Source organism: Hyperolius riggenbachi, chromosome 3 (assembly GCF_040937935.1).
Source record: "Hyperolius riggenbachi isolate aHypRig1 chromosome 3, aHypRig1.pri, whole genome shotgun sequence".
NCBI lineage: Eukaryota > Metazoa > Chordata > Amphibia > Anura > Hyperoliidae > Hyperolius > Hyperolius riggenbachi.
Genome location: NC_090648.1, coordinates 328,110,536 through 328,130,752, shown reverse-complemented (window position 1 = coordinate 328,130,752; position 20,217 = coordinate 328,110,536).

Below are 20,217 nucleotides of genomic sequence, written 5' to 3'. Positions count from 1 at the left end.
ATAGTTCATAGATTTTAACTCTGGCATGCTTCAAAGAATGTGTCATGGAGCAAAAATGATAAAATATTTAAAACTTAAAAAGTAGATTTAAACATAAAATAAAACTGTGGAATATCTCAAAACGTAATTTTTAGGAGAAGGAAGATAGATACAATCTTTTATTTCATTAGTTTATTTTCGCCTCGGGTGTCCTTTAACCAGAGATTAGTGTATCTGTGTCCCTTTGTTACAAAGAGAAGTACACCGCTCACCACCCCACCAAGTCAGCCAAGAGCAGGATCACAGGCAGCCAGAACCCCTTGAATACTGTAGAAAGAAGGAAGATCCGCTTCACTGGCATATAAAAGTCTGATCTTTATTTAGGCATAAATAAGCTGGACAACATATTAGCATATTATCTGTGTCCCTTTGACCCATCAGTATGCCCTACATACTAAAAGTGCCTCTTCTGATATGGCTTTTTTTCTGTATCTCTTACCCTTCTTAGAATGCCTTTTTTTTAATATCCTGACAGATAAGTGTAGGTGAGAATCAGCAATTACCGTATATACTCGAGTATAAGTGGAAAAAAAATTGGCCCAAAAGTGGGGGTCTCGGCTTATACTCGAGTCTTAACACTTGTCCAAGTGCCCCCGCCATGTCCCCAGTGTAGGAAGGACCAAGGAGTGTTGACAGAATTGTTCAGACGAAACTCAGTCAGCAGTGAAGGGATGCGTGACGTGTCTCCCAGAGTCTCCAACCTCCCCACCCCACCCCTCGCAGAGCGGAGCAGTAAAGTAAATAGCAGCATGTCCCCCGGCATACACAGGCTCAGCAGCGTGTGTGTCCCACCGGCATACACAGACTTCATAAGCAGAGTGTTGGCGTCGGGAGCTTTCACTCACCGTTCCTCGCCATCAGGACTCCCGTGCTTGCTTGTTGCCGTCTCACATCTATGATCTCACATCTATGACACCCTCTAGTGGCGAAGTACCACTGCATAGCTTCATAGATGTGAGACGGCAACAAGCAAGCACAGGAGTCCTGATGGTGAGGAACGGTGAGTGAAAGCTCCCGACGCCAATACTCTGCTTACGAAGCCTTTGTATGCCGGTGGGGGACACATGCTGCCGAGCCTGTGTATGCCGGGGGACATGCTGCTATTTACTTTACTGCTCCGCTCTGCTGGGGGTGGGGTGGGGAGGTTGGAGACTCTGGGAGACACATGTAACACATACCTTCACTGCTGACTGAGTTTCACTGAGCTGGGGGACACGCTGCCAATATATAGTTTAATGCTCCGCTGGGGGGAGGGGGGCAGTGTAGGGGGTTTTCTAGGGAACTCAGGAACTCATGTCTCACATCCCTTCACTGCTCAGATAGATGTTTTTGAGGTATATATTTACATACTGCTTTTCTTTATTCTATCTACGTTCAATGGAAATTTCTTGCATTGTATCTTTTTAACAGGCATTTTGCTGGAGACTTACAATGGTTTTTTTTACAATGAGAATTACATAAACCATATTGCATATGGCAGGGCACTCAGGGAGGGGTATTTTTATCAGTATTTAATAGATTACAGTTTTTGGCATACAGGGAGTACAGTTGACAGTATTTATAGCTTCTGCAATTCATACCCCCGGCTTATTCGGGTCAGTCACTTTTTCCTTGTTTTATAGGTAAAAGTTAGGGGGTCGGCTTATACTCAGGTCGGCTTATACTCAAGTATATATGGTAGATATATATTCACTGTGCGATTTCCAAACACTGGAAGCTAAGCATGTGTTGAGATAAGTTAGACATGAGAAGCCAGAAGAGAGTAGAATGATCCAAGCAATACAGTTCAGGATCAATTAGAAAGATTCCTGTCTGTTTATTGGCAAGTCCCTGAAGAAAGTAATGCAATAATCAAAACTGATATTTTGTGTTGGCATGCACTAGCATTGAGACTAATATTAAGTCTGGACTGGACTGATTCTAAGTACTCATTGATAATGTGCTTCTTTGTATTGCATTGACACATTTGTATCAGCCCTCTGCAGTGAATATTAAGCATTCATCTTGCTAAATATTCTTCTCCAGAGTTTACATTCTAATATCCATACCATACACTAAGGCCAAGTTTGGGGAGGAGCCAGGGAACCGAACAATGGGCCCAATCCAATCCACTTTTTCTCCTAGGATTTCTACTAGGGTTTTCACCTAGGTGATATTTTCCCTCATTATCAATAAAATGTCTTTAAATACACTAGCAAGAAAAAAAATACTCATAATAATTTTACAGTACTTTTTAACTACTACTTTTCCCACATTTTTTATACTTTTTCAGTTTCAGATTGCTATAAACTTATATAGAAAACAGACTGAGGGCTGGTGCAAACCTTGAGTGCCTCTGAATGTTTTTTAAAATGCTAGCACTTTGATAACCACTTGGCTAATATATTTGAATGGAATGGATCACACCAGTGCAATGGGATTGTTTCCCAAATGCAAAGGTGAGAAGTAGCTTGCACATGCGAGCTACTTATCATCTGGTCACTGCACAAGGATTATTGACAAATCCTATAGTCGGTTTCACTCGTGCGATGGCTGATCATTATGGGCATTACTCAGGGGAAAGCCTAAGTGATGCTCCCATATCCCGAGTGATGGACAGCAAGAGTTTTTGCTGTGGTGCTGTCCTTCAGCACCACCGCACTGCTGTCACACTCCCCCAGGAGATGCGTGCACACTTATCGCCCATCGCTGTAATTGACTTTGATCCCTGGAAAAGCATCTTTGAAGCTCCAGCCAGGGCTCCCCATTGGTCCTCTGTCTGGATCAATGAAAATCTTCATTTGTCCAGACCATGGATCAATGGGGAGCCCCAGCAGCAACTTCAAAGGTGCTTTGCTGGGGCTTAAAGGGAATGTCCAAGCAAAATAAAAAAAATGAGTTTCACTTACCTGGGGCTTCTCCCAGCCCCATGCAGCCATCCTGTGCCCTCGTAGTCACTCACTGTTGCTCCAGTCCCCCGCTGGCAGCATGCCGACCTCGGAGGTCGGCGGGCTGCATTGCGTACATTTTTACGCATTCCCGCTAGTGCAGAAACATTAACACATACATTTTTACGCGTTACTGGTGCCATGCATAAAAATTTACGCATTGAACCAGTAACGCGTAAAAATGTATGTGTTAATGTTCCTGCACTAGCGGGAATGCGTAAAAATGTACGCAATGCGGCCCGCCGACCTCCGAGGTCGGCATGCTGCCAGTGGGGGACTGGAGCAGCAGTGAGTGACTACGAGGGCACAGGATGGCTGCATGGGGCTGGTAGAAGCCCCAGGTAAGTGAAACTCATTTTTTTATTTTGCTTGAACCTTCCCTTTAAAGTCAATTACAGCAACAGGAGTTGCAACAGATGTTCAGTGGTGCTGCAGAGTGAGTTGCTCGGGGCTGGGTGTGCCCGGCTCAGCTGCAGGGGGTTCAGCACTGTGCGGGTGGACTGACGGGGAACTCTGGGGGTCTTCTTTTTAGAGGAGACTCCCAAATGTTGTGGCGGAAGATGTGCCTTTGCATGTTTAGACCTGCTTTTTTTAAGGTCTAAGCTAATACTCATGTCTGACTGGAAGCATTGCTTCTTGGCAGCATGAAAAGTAAAATAGGATAGGATGTATAGAATTTGCTGGGTGATAAGATTAACCAAGCAAGTGTTTTATCACCCTGCCTAGGGATAAGTGCAATTGAATAAGGCAACATTATCATCGCCTGATTATCCGACTCACTAGCGTTTGATGCTGGCGGGTCTGACTATTGACGCTGGTAAATCTGACTTTCTTTTTTCTCCTTCATTTTCTCCTAGGAGATAGTTTTTAACCTTCTATTTAAAGTAACTTTTCAGAACGACAATTAAAAAAGTACCAAAAAGTACCGTATTTTTCGGAATATAAGACGCACTTTTTTCCCCCCAAAACTAAGGGGGAAAAGTGGGTGCGTCTTATATTGTAAAGGTACGAAATTTGGGCCCCAAAACATACTTACCGGTTCCTGCTGCCGTGATCCTGTCCTCCTCCGTCTGACTGCCGCCATCCAAGGGTCATCTGAGGGTCCCAGCCATCCCATCCAGAATCCCGGCTCTTCAGTGTCCCAGTCGCCAGATCGTCTTCACTGCAGACAGCAGCCATGCAGTAATCACGTGCTGCTGCCTCGCCGGCATCCTCCATGGTAACGGCGTCCTCTTCCTAGTTACAATGCCCCCTTCTGTGTGACGAGCGGCGCATGTGCGCCGGGGTCATGCATGGCTTCAGGTGCACATGCGCTGTTCGTCACACAGAAGGGGGCACCGTAACTAGGAAGAGGACGCCATTACCATGGAGGATGTCGGCGAGGCAGCAGCGCGTGATTACCACATGGCTGCTGTCTGCAGTGAAGACGATCTGGCGACTGGGACACTGAAGAGCCGGGATTCTGGATGGGATGGCTGGGACCCTCAGATGACCACAGCTGGGACCCTCGGATGACCCTTGGAAGGCGGCAGTCAGGCGGAGGAGGACAGGATCGCGGCAGCAGGATCAGGTGAGATGCTGCAGGGGCAAAGTGTAGTGTAGTTTGTGTTGGGTGCAGGATTTAGTTAGTGTAGTGTAGTTTGGGTTGGCTGCAGGGGTTAGTTAGTGAAGTGTAGTGTAGTAGTGTAGTGTAGTTTGGGTTTCTACAGGGGTTACTTAGTGAAGTGTAGTGTAGTTTGGGTTGGCTGCAGGGGTTAGTTTGTGTAGTGTAGTGTAGTGTAGTTGGTGGGGGCAGCAGGGGTAAATGAAGTGTAGTGTAGCAGGATTTAGTGTAGATGAGCAGTTCAGCTTAGATAGAGACAGTTTTGAGCGGTTTAAAGGTCCATAAGACACCCCTGCACCATAGACGCACCTAGGTTTAGTTTTTTTTTTTCCTGATTTTTGCCTTCTAAATCTAGGTGCGTCTTATATGCCGGAGCGTCTTATATTCCGCAAAATACGGTAGGTACTGCCAAAATTATTTTGAGTACTTTCTTGCTGGTTTGAGGCATTTTAATAATAATATGTGAACATATCATATAATCTAGGAGAAAAGGTAGGAGAAAAAATTGGATTGAATAAGAGCCAATGGCAAATTGTCTTTTTCTCCTAAGTTTTCTCCTAGGAGATAATTGTCATCTTCTGTTTAGAATAACTTTTCAGCATTCTGCAATTGAAAAAGGACCAAAAAGCAGGCAACAAATACTTTCAAAATTATTTTCCTGCTTGCTGCTGGCTTAAAAGGCCTTTTATTAATAAGATGTTAAAATATCACCCAGGAGAAAACTTGGAGAAAAAGTGAATTCGATGGGGCCTAATATGTTTTCAAGTTGTGGGAGAATACCAGAGCATCAGGCAGAACCCCACAAAAGTAGATGAACTAACTGGCCCTTATGCAATTAAATTCTGCTCCTGCCTTTTCACCTAGGTGATATATTCACACCTTGGCCTATATACAATTAACTTTTTCTGCTGAGTTTTTTCCTGGAAGATATTTTTTCATCTTCTGATTGAAATATTTTTTTAGCACTCTGTAATTGAAAAAGTATCAAAAGTAGGGTGAAAAAGTACTCTCAAATTATTTTGATCATTTTCTTGCTGGCTGGTGGTTAAAAAAAGGTATTTTATTAAAAAGTTTAAAAATCTCATCTAGGAGAAAACTCAGAAGAAAAAGTGAATTGCATATGGGCCCTTGTCACCACCAGCAAGAGAGAAAATACTCCAAATAATTTGATATTTCTCACCCTATTTTTAGTACTTTTTCAATTGCAAGGTGCTGAAAAGTTATTTAAAAAATAAGGTAAAAAGTTATCTCCTAGGAGAAAACTCAGGAGAAAAAGGGCCACTACCTTTCTTTAGAGATTACCACAGCTAAGATTCCTTCAGCCTTTGTGCAGCCCTTTGCATTAACCCCTTTGCCGTTCCAATTATTTTGGCAAGGGGGCAGCGCAGCACTTTTTTTTAAATTTATTTTTTTAAAAATCATGTAGCTAGTCTAGCGCCAGCTACATGATAGCCGCTGACCAGCAGCATCCCCCTATCTTCTTCGATCGCCTCCAGCAATCTGCGCAAGCAGGAAATCCCATTGAGAACGGGATTTCCTGCAGGTCTTCCCCCGTCACCATGGCGACTGGGCGGGATGACATGACGTCGGGACGTCAGAGGGAATCTCGATCCACCCATCAGCGCTGCCTGGCACTGACTGGCCAGGCTGCGCAGGGGTCGGGGGGTCGGCTCGGCGCGACGGGAAGCGGCAAATTGGCGGGTAGCGGCAGCGGTCGCATACCACACGCAGCTAGCAAAGTGCTAGCTGCGTGTAGGAAAAAAAATTATGAAAATCAGCCCAGCAGGGCCAGAGCAATCCTCCTACGCGAGTTACCCCGAGCTCAGCTCGGGATAATTGACAAGGAGGTTAAGGAAGAAGTCTTGCTTGCATTTTGTGGTGCATAGAAATACTTTTCCTACTCATTAATTTCTTCAAAAACACGTCCTGCCACAGTGCATGTCAAAGCTCATCAATTCAACACCACACACCTACATCCTTTTTTTCTAGCATGAACAAACTATTCTGATGACTAGTCTTGTATTTGTCAAGCTTATGAGGTAGAAGTTCCTACATCACCAGTATACTTGTGCCATATAGTAATTTTGAGTATGGAGTCGCACTTACTTGGCTTCCATCAATCTCAGATGGTCAGGTGTGCAGACCCAATAGTCCCGGACACCATGGGACTCAAACTGTAGCAAATGAAGAGAGAGATCTGCACCACCTTCAAAAAAGCTTAGTCTATTTTATTGGAAAAACACATACACAAGTTTAAAAAGAACTTTAAGGCAGGACAGTCCACTGTTTCGGGCTCCTGCCCATCTTCATGCTGCCTAGTTCTGCACTAGGACTAGGCAGCATGAAGATGGGCAGGAGCCCGAAACAGTGGACTGTCCTTCCTTAAAGTTCTTTTTAAACTTGTGTATGTCTTTTTCCAATAAAATAGACTAAGCTTTTTTGAAGGTGGTGCGGATCTCTCTCTTCATTTACTTGTGCCATATATTCATTCATTTCAACTTTTCAAGGAGAATGCCTGCTTTTTAAATTCATCTTACCCTAATTGAGTGTCAGAAATGAATACAGAATCACCTGGACAGAATAAAAAGTAGGTCCTACATTAAAATATAAAGCGGGAAGTAAAAAAAGACACACACATTATCATACTATGATTTGAAAATGGAAGTATATAACTAATAGAATTTCCCACACACACAAAAAAGGAACGTTTTTCAAGAACAAAAAAATAAAAGGTTCATTTTCAAATAGGACATTTGAAACTTCATGATATTTGAGTAACAGTAAAATAAAAAATAAAAATAAAAATTAACCTAAAAAAGATTGAGAATATAGAATGTGGTGCATTCATGAACTGAGCAGGTATGTCCATAGTGAGAACATTTTGGAGATAGCTGTGTCCAATGTAATATGAAACTTAGTAAGAGGTACACTATAAGATTTGGGAGTTAATATTACAAAATTATTTCTTCCAAGCTTGTTCAAATTTCTTTTAACATCTATGTTAAGTATTACAATTAAAGATAACAATAAACTGCCATATTTCAGTAACAATTTACTTAGATCCATGATAATCATTAACATTTACAAGAAAAATAAAAATGAAAATTGTTGCAAAAGCTTTGATTATTGTCATAAAATAATGAGCTCTAGGGAACTGAGGGCAGATAGTTATTCTAATTGGTGCATAGCTAAAGCAGTTTGTCTTCAGTAAAAAAAATTACAAGGATTGTAATCAATATGTTAGCCAATTAACATACAGGGCATTGTCATTCCTATGTGACCTTGATAAAAGTAACTCCTTTACAATGTGTTAGGTTTATTTCAATTAAAATCTTTGAAAATGTATACTAAAATATTATTTTATATGTATCTTATATTTTAATTCAGTGTAAGTGTACATGGCAATTTACAAGTAAGTAAACAGTTCAGAGCGTAGATGTTTCTCGGTTTGCTTAAAATACTCACCACTTTGTATGCTGTTAATTAAACCATATTGCAAAATATCCTGCTTTTTTATCTTATATAAAAAAGGATGGGCGTAAAAACATACAGAATTCCACAATACCTCTGAATAATATTTTTTTTATATATATAAAAAAAAAAAATACTCAATGAACTAGGGTGTCAGGGGAAAGTAGCTGGTCCATTCAAATTAACTACATATGGCCAACCCAAGCACTGGTTGTGACTTTGCTATTTTAATGTGGTCAGAATGTGTGACTGTATTTGTGGGAAGAATGAGTTTCTTGGTCTAGTTTAAAGAGAACCCAAGGTGAGAGGGATATGGAGGCTGCCATATGTATTTCCATTTAAACAAAACCAGTTGCCTGGCAGTCCTCCTGATCATGTATTTTAATACTTTTAGCCCTAGATGCTGATCAAGCATATGCAGATCAGGTACTTTGACTCAGCTGACTCAAGTTTTACTGGATTAGCCATAAGCTTGTTCCAGGGTTTTGACTCAGACACTATTGGCCATATGCAATTCACTTTTTCACCAGAGTTTTCTCCTAGGTGATATTTTCACAACGTGTAAATAAAATGCCTTTTACACCACCAGCAAGCAAACAAATACTCAAAATAGTTTTGACAGTTCTTTTCATATACTTTTTGGCACTTTTTCCATTGCAAAGTACTAAAAAGTTAATTTAAATTAAAGCTGTAAAATTATCTTCTAGGAGAAAACTCAGGAGAAAAAATGAATTGCATATGGGCCCATGTATGCCAGAAGATCACCAGGACTTCCTCCAGATCACTCTCACCTCGGATTCCCTTTAAGTAAAAATGTTCAAGTTTCAAGCTCATTAACAACCCTAAGGTGTAGACAGTTTAATTGGTAATTATACTTTGAGCTTAGGTATGGATGTTCCTGCTCTCTTAGTCAGTTTTAATTGACCTTATTAAAACATGTGTTTATTTTTATTATTTTTTTATAACTAAAGCATTAAAAATAAAGAGAGCAATCTCTGGCTGCAGAAGAGGAGTAATAATGTGGATTATAAAAGAATAACATGATTTATTCAGGATCACAGGATCACATTTATTCAGGAAACCCACTTAAAAAAGGGGAAAATACCAAGTGAACTCCATTTAATCTAATTTACATCAAAATTACACACAATTTTTTTGCAAAGCAAGATTTTTATGCATTCCCATTGACTTGCATTGAAACAAGAATTAAACACAAAATAAGCAAATGTAAAATTCATGAAAAAAATCAAATGCAGATTTGCAGACAATGAGAGTTAAAATGTGAAATATATTGCTGTATTTGTGTTTCTCCAGAATCACAAATTGGACGTGACTTTTTATGAGATAACACCCTGCCTTAGAAGAGTTGGATCATAAATATGAAGATGTAGAAGCAAGGATATTAATAATTGTATGTAGATTAAATGGCACTCCTGTTACATTGGCAAAAAAAATGCCCCTCAAAGGAGACAGACAACATAAAAAAGTTTTCAGCGACTATGATCTAAACTGAAAGGCAGAACAATAGTAGGAGGAGATCTTAATATGAAATTGGATCCAACAGCAAATAGCTCTAGAAATAAATCCCCACTACCAGTTACATACAGCTCACAGAAGTGCAACTGGCAGACAATGTCTCAATTTTCCTGCCTTTTCACTAAAGTCATTTTTAAGGACGATCTGGATTTTCTCATTGCCATACTATCCACCATATGTGATTTGTGCTAATTTCAATATGGACAGTGTAGTCCAGGAACTCAGTGCAGAATGATCAGGGTTTCTAGGGACAATTTTCATTCCTGAATATTTCAGAGGACAGGATATTAATAGATTGAAAGCCTTAGGCAATGCCCTCCCTCCTTGTGTATCCTATTTGAACATGCACACAGAAAAATGTGAACTTATTAGGACTACTACTCCAGTGCATGATCTGGCATTGTGTGTTTTACTGCTATCTACCTGTATTGTGTTGTCTGTCACCCTGTTATCCTTGTCTGTCATCTTTTTTATTGTTCAGAAATGCGTAATATGTTGGCGTTATATAAATCCAATAAATAATAATACAATAATAATAATATCAGGCAGCTGGGGCAAAGAGACGTTGGCTAGCTAAGAAAAATCTATGACCCCTGTGACCATTCATTAACCACTTCCCGACCGCCGTATATATACAAATGGCGGCCGGGAAGTGCACCCCGCAAGGACCGCCGTATAGACAAATGGCGGCGGTCCTTGTAGGGGCATGGGCGGAGCGATCGCGTCATCAGTGACGCGATCCTCCGCCTCCACCTGGCGCCGCTCACCCGCCGCAACATCCCGCCGGCCATACGGAAGCGCCGGTGGGATGTTAACCCGACGATCGCCGCATACAAAGTGTATAATACACTTTGTAATGTTTACAAAGTGTATTATACAGGCTGCCTCCTGCCCTGGTGGTCCCAGTGTCCGAGGGACCACCAGGGCAGGCTGCAGCCACCCTAGTCTGCACCAAGCACACTGATTTCCCACCCCCCTGCCCCAGATCGCCCACAGCACCCATCAGACCCCCCCCCCTGCCCACCCCCCAGACCCCTGTTTGCACCCAATCACCCCCCTAATCACCCATCAATCACTCCCTGTCACTATCTGTCAACGCTATTTTTTTTTTATCCCCCCCCTGCCCACTGCCCCCTCCTGATCACCCCCCACCCCTCAGATTCTCCCCAGACCCCCCCCCCCAGACCCCCCTTACCCCATGTACTGTATGCATCTATCCCCCCTGATCACCTGTCAATCACCTGTCAATCACCTGACAATCACCTGACAATCACCTGTCAATCACCCATCAATCACCCCCTGTCACTGCCACCCATCAATCAGCCCCTAACCTGCCCCTTGCGGGCAATCTGATCACCCACCCACACCAATAGATCGCCCGCAGATCCGACATCAGATCACCACCCAAGCGCAGCGTTTACATCTATTCTCTCCTCTAAACACCCACTAATTACCCATCAATCACCCCCTATCACCACCTGTCACTGTTATCCATCAGATCAGACCCTAATCTGCCCCTTGCGGGCACCCAATCACCCGCCTACACGCTCAGATTGCCCTCAGACCCCCCCTTATAAATTCGCCAGGGCATTATTTACATCTGTCCTTCCCTGTAATAACCCACTGATCACCTGTCAATCACCCATCAATCACCCCCTGTCACTGCCACCCATCAATCACCCCCTGTCACTGCCACCCATCAATCAGCCCCTAACCTGACCCTTGCGGGCAATCTGATCACCCACCCACACCAATAGATCGCCCGCAGATCCAACATCAGATCACCACCCAAGCGCAGTGTTTACATCTATTCTCTCCTCTAAACACCCACTAATTACCCATCAATCACCCATCAATCATCCCCTATCACCACCTGTCACTGTTACCCATCAGATCAGACCCTAATCTGCCCCTTGCGGGCACCCAATCACCCGCCTTTATGCTCAGATTGCCCTCAGACCCCCCCTTATCAATTCGCCAGGGCATTATTTACATCTGTCCTTCCCTGTAATAACCCACTGATCACCTGTCAATCACCCATCAATCACCCCCTGTCACTGCCACCCATCAATCACCCCCTGTCACTGCCACCCATCAATCAGCCCCTAACCTGCCCCTTGCGGGCAATCTGATCACCCACCCACACCAATAGATCGCCCGCAGATCCGACATCAGATCACCTCCCAAGTGCAGTGTTTACATCTCTTCTCTCCTCTAAACACCCACTAATTACCCATCAATCACCCATCAATCACCCCCTATCACCACCTGTCACTGTTACCCATCAGATCAGACCCTAATCTGCCCCTTGCGGGCACCCAATCACCCGCCTTTATGCTCAGATTACCCTCAGACCCCCCCTTATCAATTCGCCAGGGCATTATTTACATCTGTCCTTCCCTGTAATAACCCACTGATCACCTGTCAATCACCCATCAATCACCCCCTGTCACTGCCACCCATCAATCACCCCCTGTCACTGCCACCCATCAATCAGCCCCTAACCTGCCCCTTGCGGGCAATCTGATCACCCACCCACACCAATAGATCGCCCGCAGATCCGACATCAGATCACCTCCCAAGTGCAGTGTTTACATCTCTTCTCTCCTCTAAACACCCACTAATTACCCATCAATCACCCATCAATCACCCCCTATCACCACCTGTCACTGTTACCCATCAGATCAGACCCTAATCTGCCCCTTGCGGGCACCCAATCACCCGCCTACACGCTCAGATTGCCCTCAGACCCCCCCCTTATCAATTCGCCAGTGCAATATTTACATCTGTTCTCCCCTGTAATAACCCACTGATTACCTGTCAATCACCTGTCAATCACCTATCAATCACCCATCAATCACCCCCTGTCACTGCCACCCATCAATCACCCACTGTCACTGCCACCCATCAATCACCCCCTGTCACTGCCACCCATCAATCACCCGCTGTCACTCTCACCCATCAATCAGCCCCTAACCTGCCCCTTGCGGGCAATCTGATCACCCACCCACACCAATAGATCGCCCGCAGATCCGACGTCCGATCACCTCCCAAGTGCAGTGTTTACATCTGTTCTCTACCCTAAACACCCACTAATTACCCATCAATCACCCCCTGTCACTGCTACCTATCAGTTTATACCCCTATCTGCCCCTAGGGCACTCAATCACCCGCCCACACCCTCAGAATGCTCTCAGACCCCAGCCCTGATCACCTCGCCAGTGCATTGCTTGCATCTATTCCCCCCTCTAGACACACCTTGAGACACCCATCAATCACCTTCTGTCACCCCCTAACACACCTACCCATCAGATCAGGCCCAATACAACCTGTCATCTAAAAGGCCACCCTGCTTATGACCGGTTCCACAAAATTCGCCCCCTCATAGACCACCTGTCATCAAAATTTGCAGATGCTTATACCCCTGAACAGTCATTTTGAGACATTTGGTTTCCAGACTACTCACGGTTTTGGGCCCGTAAAATGCCAGGGCGGTATAGGAACCCCACAAGTGACCCCATTTTAGAAAAAACGACACCCCAAGGTATTCTGTTAGGTGTATGACGAGTTCATAGAAGATTTTATTTTTTGTCAAAAGTTAGCGGAAATTGATTTTTATTGTTTTTTTTTTACAAAGTGTCATATTTCACTAACTTGTGACAAAAAATAAAATCTTCTATGAACTCGACATACACCTAACGGAATACCTTGGGGTGTCTTCTTTCTAAAATGGGGTCACTTGTGGGGTTCCTATACTGCCCTGGCATTTTAGGGGCCCTAAACCGCGAGGAGTAGTCTAGAAAACAAATGCCTCAAAATGACCTGTGAATAGGACGTTGGGCCCCTTAGCGCACCTAGGCTGCAAAAAAGTGTCACACATGTGGTACCGCCGTACTCAGGAAAAGTAGTATAATGTGTTTTGGGGTGTATTTGTACACATACCCATGCTGGGTGGGAGAAATTTCTATGTAAATGGACAATTGTGTGTAAAAAACATCAAACAATTGTCATTTACAGAGATATTTCTCCCACTTAGCATGAGTATGTGTAAAAATACACCCCAAAACACATTATACTACTTCTCCTGAGTACGGCGGTACCACATGTGTGGCACTTTTTTGCACCCTAAGTACGCTAAGGGGCCCAAAGTCCAATGAGTACCTTTAGGATTTCACAGGTCATTTTGCAACATTTGGTTTCAAGACTACTCCTCACGGTTTAGGGCCCCTAAAATGCCAGGGCAGTATAGGAACCCCACAAATGTCCCCATTCTAGAAAGAAGACACCCAAAGGTATTCCGTTAGGAGTATGGTGAGTTCATAGAAGATTTTATTTTTTGTCCCAAGTTAGCGGAAAATGACACTTTGTGAAAAAAAACAATTAATATCAATTTCCGCTAACTTGTGACAAAAAAATAAAATCTTCTATGAACTCACCATACTCCTAACGGAATACCTTGAGGTGTCTTCTTTCTAAAATGGGGTCATTAGTGGGGTTCCTATACTGCCCTGGCATTTTAGGGGCCCTAAACCGTGAGGAGTAGTCTTGAAACAAAAATGACCTGTGAAATCCTAAAGGTACTCATTGGACTTTGGGCCCGTTAGCGCAGTTAGGGTGCAAAAAAGTGCCACACATGTGGTATCGCCATACTCGGGAGAAGTAGTACAATGTGTTTTGGGGTGTATTTTTACACATACCCATGCTGGGTGGGAGAAATACCGCTGTAAATGGACAATTGTGTGTAAAAAAAATTAACAAATTGTCATTTACAGAGATATTTCTCCCACCCAGCATGGGTATGTGTAAAAATACACCCCAAAACACATTATACTACTTCTCCTGAGTACGGCAATACCACATGTGTGGCACTTTTTTGCAGCCTAACTGCGCTAAGGGGTCCAAAGTCCAATGAGCACCTTTAGGCTTTACAGGGGTGCTTACAATTTAGCACCCCCCCAAAATGTCAGGACAGTAAACACACCCCACAAATGACCCCATTTTGGAAAGTAGACCCTTCAAGGTATTCAGAGAGGGGCATGGTGAGTCTGTGGCAGATTTCATTTTTTTTGTCGCAAGTTAGAGGAAATGGAAACTTTTTTTTTTTTTTTCTCACAAAGTGTCATTTTCCGCGTACTTGTGACAAAAAATCATATCTTCTATGAACTCACTATGCCTCTCAGTGAATACTTTGGGATGTCTTCTTTCCAAAATGGGGACATTTGGGGGGTATTTATACTATCCTGGAATTCTAGCCCCTCATGAAACATGACAGGGGGTCAGAAAAGTCATAGATGCTTGAAAATGGGAAAATTCACTTTTTGCACCATAGTTTGTAAACGCTATAACTTTTACCCAAACCAATAAATATACACTGAATGGGTTTTTTTTTTATCAAAAACATGTTTGTCCACATTTTTCGTGCTGCATGTATACAGAAATTTTACTTTATTTGAAAAATGTCAGCACAGAAAGTTAAAAAAATCATTTTTTTTGCCAAAATTCATGTCTTTTTTGATGAATATAATAAAAAGTAAAAATCGCAGGAGCAATCAAATAGCACCAAAAGAAAGCTTTATTAGTGACAAGAAAAGGAGCCAAAATTCATTTAGGTGGTAGGTTGTATGAGCGAGCAATAAACCGTGAAAGCTGCAGTGGTCTGAATGGAAAAAAAGTGGCCGGTCCTTAAGGGGTAGAAAGCCCTAGGTCCTCAAGTGGTTAAAGAATGCTTTCTAAGTAATTTTACACTTTGCAAAAACACATCATGCTTTAAACTTTAGCAAATCACCCATGATAAGCTGTCAATGAAGGGATAGATAATTATTGTTTTGTGCTAAATATAAGTTGTGTAGCATATTATCTAATATATTTATTTGTATAAACATGTTAAAGCAAACTTAAAGTATTAACTAAAACAAGAGTATGGTCTCAGAGAGAGACAGCCATTACCAAGATATTTTAGTGGCTTCCTAAATCCATGTTGGGATTGGCCCATGCACATAGCACCTGTAATGACCATGCTTATCATGATTAGATGCAAGAAGCAAATCAAGAATACCAAAGATGATCTGAGATTTTATCTGGATTTTATCAGCAATAGCCTTTCTTTTACAAAAGTATCATAGACATCAGTCACAAAGTTTCGGTCAACAGACCCTTACCAGACAAAGATTTGTTGTGCCTGCTGTCCATAATACTCATGTAAAATAAAATTATATTACTGCTAAAATCCATGTGAAGTCCCAGGTAACCATTGGTATTTCTGATATTCATTACAGCCATGGTGGATCTGTGTGCTTCTGGAGTGACTCTGATCATAACTGGTTAAGAGTTGAGTAATTAGTTCCTACCTACTACTAACAATATTCTCTTCTTCTTTGGTCACCTCTTCTCACTCCCACTCGCAAGACTTTTGATGATCCTCTCCCCTCCTCTGGAACACCCTCTCTCAACACATCTTACCCTTTTTAGGCGCAATTTGAAAACTCACCTCTTCAGGTAAGCTTACCCTCTTACCTAGGACACTTTGACTACTGATCATACACAGCTTTCCTTTAACCACTGTCCTATCCTATCCCTTAAACCTTTAGATGGGGAGGTATTTTGGCCAGGACTCTCTTTCCCTTTTGTTTCTCAATGCTGTGTAACCACTTCTGTATAAAATTCTGTAGTTGATTTGTTCACTGCATCAGCAGTAATCCACCATTGTCTTGTATTAACTGTTGCAGTTGGCTGATGGTGTAATGGTTAAGGGCTCTGCCTCTGACACAGGAGACCAGGGTTCGAATCTCGGCTCTGCCTGTTCAGTAAGCCAGCACTAATTCAGTAGGAGACCTTTGGCAAGTCTCCCTTACACTGCTACTGCCAATAGAGCGCGCCCTAGTGGCTGCAGCTCTGGCGCTTTGAGTCCGCAAGGAGAAAAGCGCAATATAAATGTTATTTGTCTTGTCTTGTCTTGTCTTATTTTGTATAGTTATACCAAGCGCCATGGAAGATGCTAGCAATATATAAATCAATAATAATAATTCTTTCTTACTAGATGCAAAAAGCAGGCAAATCCTTAAAATTTAGGTGAAGCACATAGTTACATAGTTATTTGGGTTGAAAAAAGATATACGTTCATCGAGTTCAACACATTTCATGAAATACATACATGAGACTGGAGATAACACCTTTTTCTTCTGAGGCTTACAAAAATGTCTGTATAAAGAGGCATGTAACTTTTAACAGACCAATGAAATGTGTTATTTCCACAAACTTTGTCCAAACTCTGTCTAGCTGTATGAATCATGTATTTAAAAAATGTCAAGGCTTTGAATGTGTATGTATCCCGCTCTGCAGTGATTATTTGTAATTTCTTGCGGCAGTATTTATGCCATCTCTAGTTCACACATCACATTTACTGTAAACGTTACTTGCTTCATCTATTCGATTAAAGTTTAGAGATGGCCCGAACGGTTCGCCCGTGAACAGTTCCTGGCGAACATCAGCTGTTCACGGTTCACGTTCGTGGCGGGTAGCGAACAGGTAGGGAGGTTCGATCCGCCCCCTATTCCTCATCATTGGGCTAAGTTTTGACCCCCTACATCACAGTCAGCAGACACATGGCATTGGCAGCCAATCAGACTGCACTCACCCACGGACCCCTGACCCCCCTATAAAAATGCAGCAACCCCGGCCATGTTCTCAGTTTGGTGCTGCTGCTGTAGTGAGTAGAAGAGAGAGACATTGCTGCAGTGACAGGGACAAGTAGCTAGGCGCTTCTGTTTATTGCTGATTGCTGAAAGCACCCCAAATCAAAAGCCCTTTTGAGGGTTCATATTGTTCTATTTTTTTTTTTTGTGAGACACTGGTCACACTGCATACAGGCCACAATCATTGCTGGGCTGTGTAGTTCTACTATATGCTGCTATCTATATTGCAAGCAAGCCAGCACACTGTCTATCATAAGCTGTGCTTAGTTTGCTACTGTATCTGTTATTGATATCTGTCTGTGTGGGTTACACTTAAACTGCATACAAGCCACAGTCATTGCTGGGCTGTGTAGTTCTACTATACGCTTCTAACTATTGCAAGTAAGCTAGCACACTGTCTATCATGAGCTGTGCTTAGCTTCCAACTTTATTTGTTATTGATATCTGTGTGGGTTTCACACCGCATACAGGCCACAGTCAGTTGCTGGGCCTTGTAGTCCTACTATACTCTTCTAACTGTTGCAAGCAAACCAGCACAAAGTATATCATAAGCTGTGCTTAGCTTCCAACTGTATCTGGTATTGATATCTCTCCGTGTGGGTTACACACTGCATACAAGCCAGGCCACAGTCACTGCTGGGCCTTTCAATTCAATTCAATTCAATTCACTTTATTGTCATTGTGTAACACAAGGAAATTACTTTTCATGACAACCCCACGGTGCATATAGGGAACATAGTGATAGTAACAAGGAAGAGAAGAAATTATACAAGTATGCCAGGTATTACAGATGTTTAAACAATTTGTACACAGTGTTAATTATTTCAGAAAGGATTCAGAGTTTATCAAGTTTATGGCGGATGGGAAAAAGCTGTCTTTCAGTCTGTTTGTGTGTGTGCGGATTGATCTAAAACGTTTACCTGATGGAAGGAGCTCAAACAAGGCATTTCCAGGGTGAGTGTTGTCCTTCATAATGTTTTTGGCCCTTCTCACGCTGCGAGGTAAGTTTACTGAACACAACAGGTAGTTAGATGCAGTGAGCTGAGTTCATTCAACACAAACGTAGTTATATGCAGTGAGGTGAGTTCACTCAACAGAAAAGGTAGATATGCAGTGAGGTGAGTTCAATGAACACAACCGGTAGTTAGATGCAGTCAGCTGAGTTCACTCAACCCAAAGGTAGTTATATATGCAGTGAGGTGAGTTCACTGAACACAACAGGTAGTTAGATGCAGTGAGCTGAGTTCACTCAACACAAACGTAGTTATATGCAGTGAGGTGAGTTCACTCAACAGAAAAGGAAGATATGCAGTGAGGTGAGTTCACTCATCCCAAAGGTAGTTATATATGCAGTGAGGTGAGTTCACTGAACACAACAGGTAGTTATATATGCAGTGAGGTGAGTTCACTCAACAGAAAAGGTAAATATGCAGTGAGGTGAGTTCACTGAACACAAAAGGTAGCTATGTGCAGTGAGGTGAGTTCACTCAACCCAAAGGTAGTTATATATGCACTGAGGTGAGTTCACTGAACACAACAGGTAGTTAGATGCAGTCAGCTGAGTTCACTCAACACAAACATAGTTATATGCAGTGAGGTGAGTTCACTCAACCCAAAGGTAGTTATATATGCAGTGAGGTGAGTTCACTGAACACAACAGGTAGTTAGATGCAGTGAGCTGAGTTCACTCAGCACAAACATAGTTATATGCAGTGAGGTGAGTTCACTCAACAGAAAAGGTAGATATGCAGAGAGATGAGTTCACTCAACCCAAAGGTAGTTATATATGCAGTGAGGTGAGTTCACTGAACACAACAGGTAGTTAGATGCAGTCAGCTGAGTTCACTCAACACAAAGGTAGTTATATATGCAGTGAGGTAAGTTCTCTGAACACAAAAGGTAGCTATGTGCAGTGAGGTGAGTTCACTCAACCCAAAGGTAGTTATATATGCAGTGACGTGAGTTCACTGAACACAAAAGGTAGTTAGATGCAGTGAGGTGAGTTCGCTCAACCCAAAGGTAGTTATATATGCAGTGAGGTGAGTTTACTGAACACAAAAGGTAGCTATGTGCTGTGAGGTGAGTTCACTCAACCCAAAGGTAGTTATATATGCAGTGAGGTGAGTTCACTGAACACAATAGGTAGTTAGATTTAGTCAGCTGAGTTCACTCAACACAAAGGTAGTTACATATGCAGTGAGGTGAGTTCACTGAACACAACAGGTAGTTAGATGCAGTCAGCTGAGTTCACTCAACACAAAGGTAATTATATATGCAGTGAGGTGAGTTCACTGAACACAACAGGTAGTTAGATGCAGTCAGCTGAGTTCACTCAACACAAAAGTAGTTATATGCAGTGAGGTGAGTTCACTCAACAGAAAAGGTAGATATGCAGTGAGGTGAGTTCACTCAACTTAAAAGGTCGTTATATGCAGTGAGGCAAGTTCACTCAATACAAAAGGTAGTTATGTGCAGCGAGGTGGGTTCACTCAACACAAACGTAGGTGTATGCAGTGATGAGGTGGGTTGACTAAACACAACAGGTACTAGTAGTATGTAAATGCAGTACTGGGTGGGTAGTACAATGTGCAGCTCCCTGTCACACACATAGGTAGTCACTGAATGTGCTGCTGAATGCTGGTGGGCTGCTGGCAGTGGGACACACACATTATGAATTAGCAATGCTGTCTAAGCAACACAAGTGTCATACACACACACCGGTAGTCACTGAATGTGCTGCTGCTGCTGCTGCTGCTGGCAGTGGGACACACAGTATGAATTAGCAATGCTGTCTAAAAAACACAAGTGTCAGTTTCAAACACAGAAAAAAAAATTGATCACAAGGATGAGCTCTGAAAAGAGCTGTTCTGGGGCGCTATTATAGCAATAAGATTCAGCTAGGAGCAAGCTAAGAAGGCAAGAGCCTGAGTAATCTGTCTCTAGCAGGCAT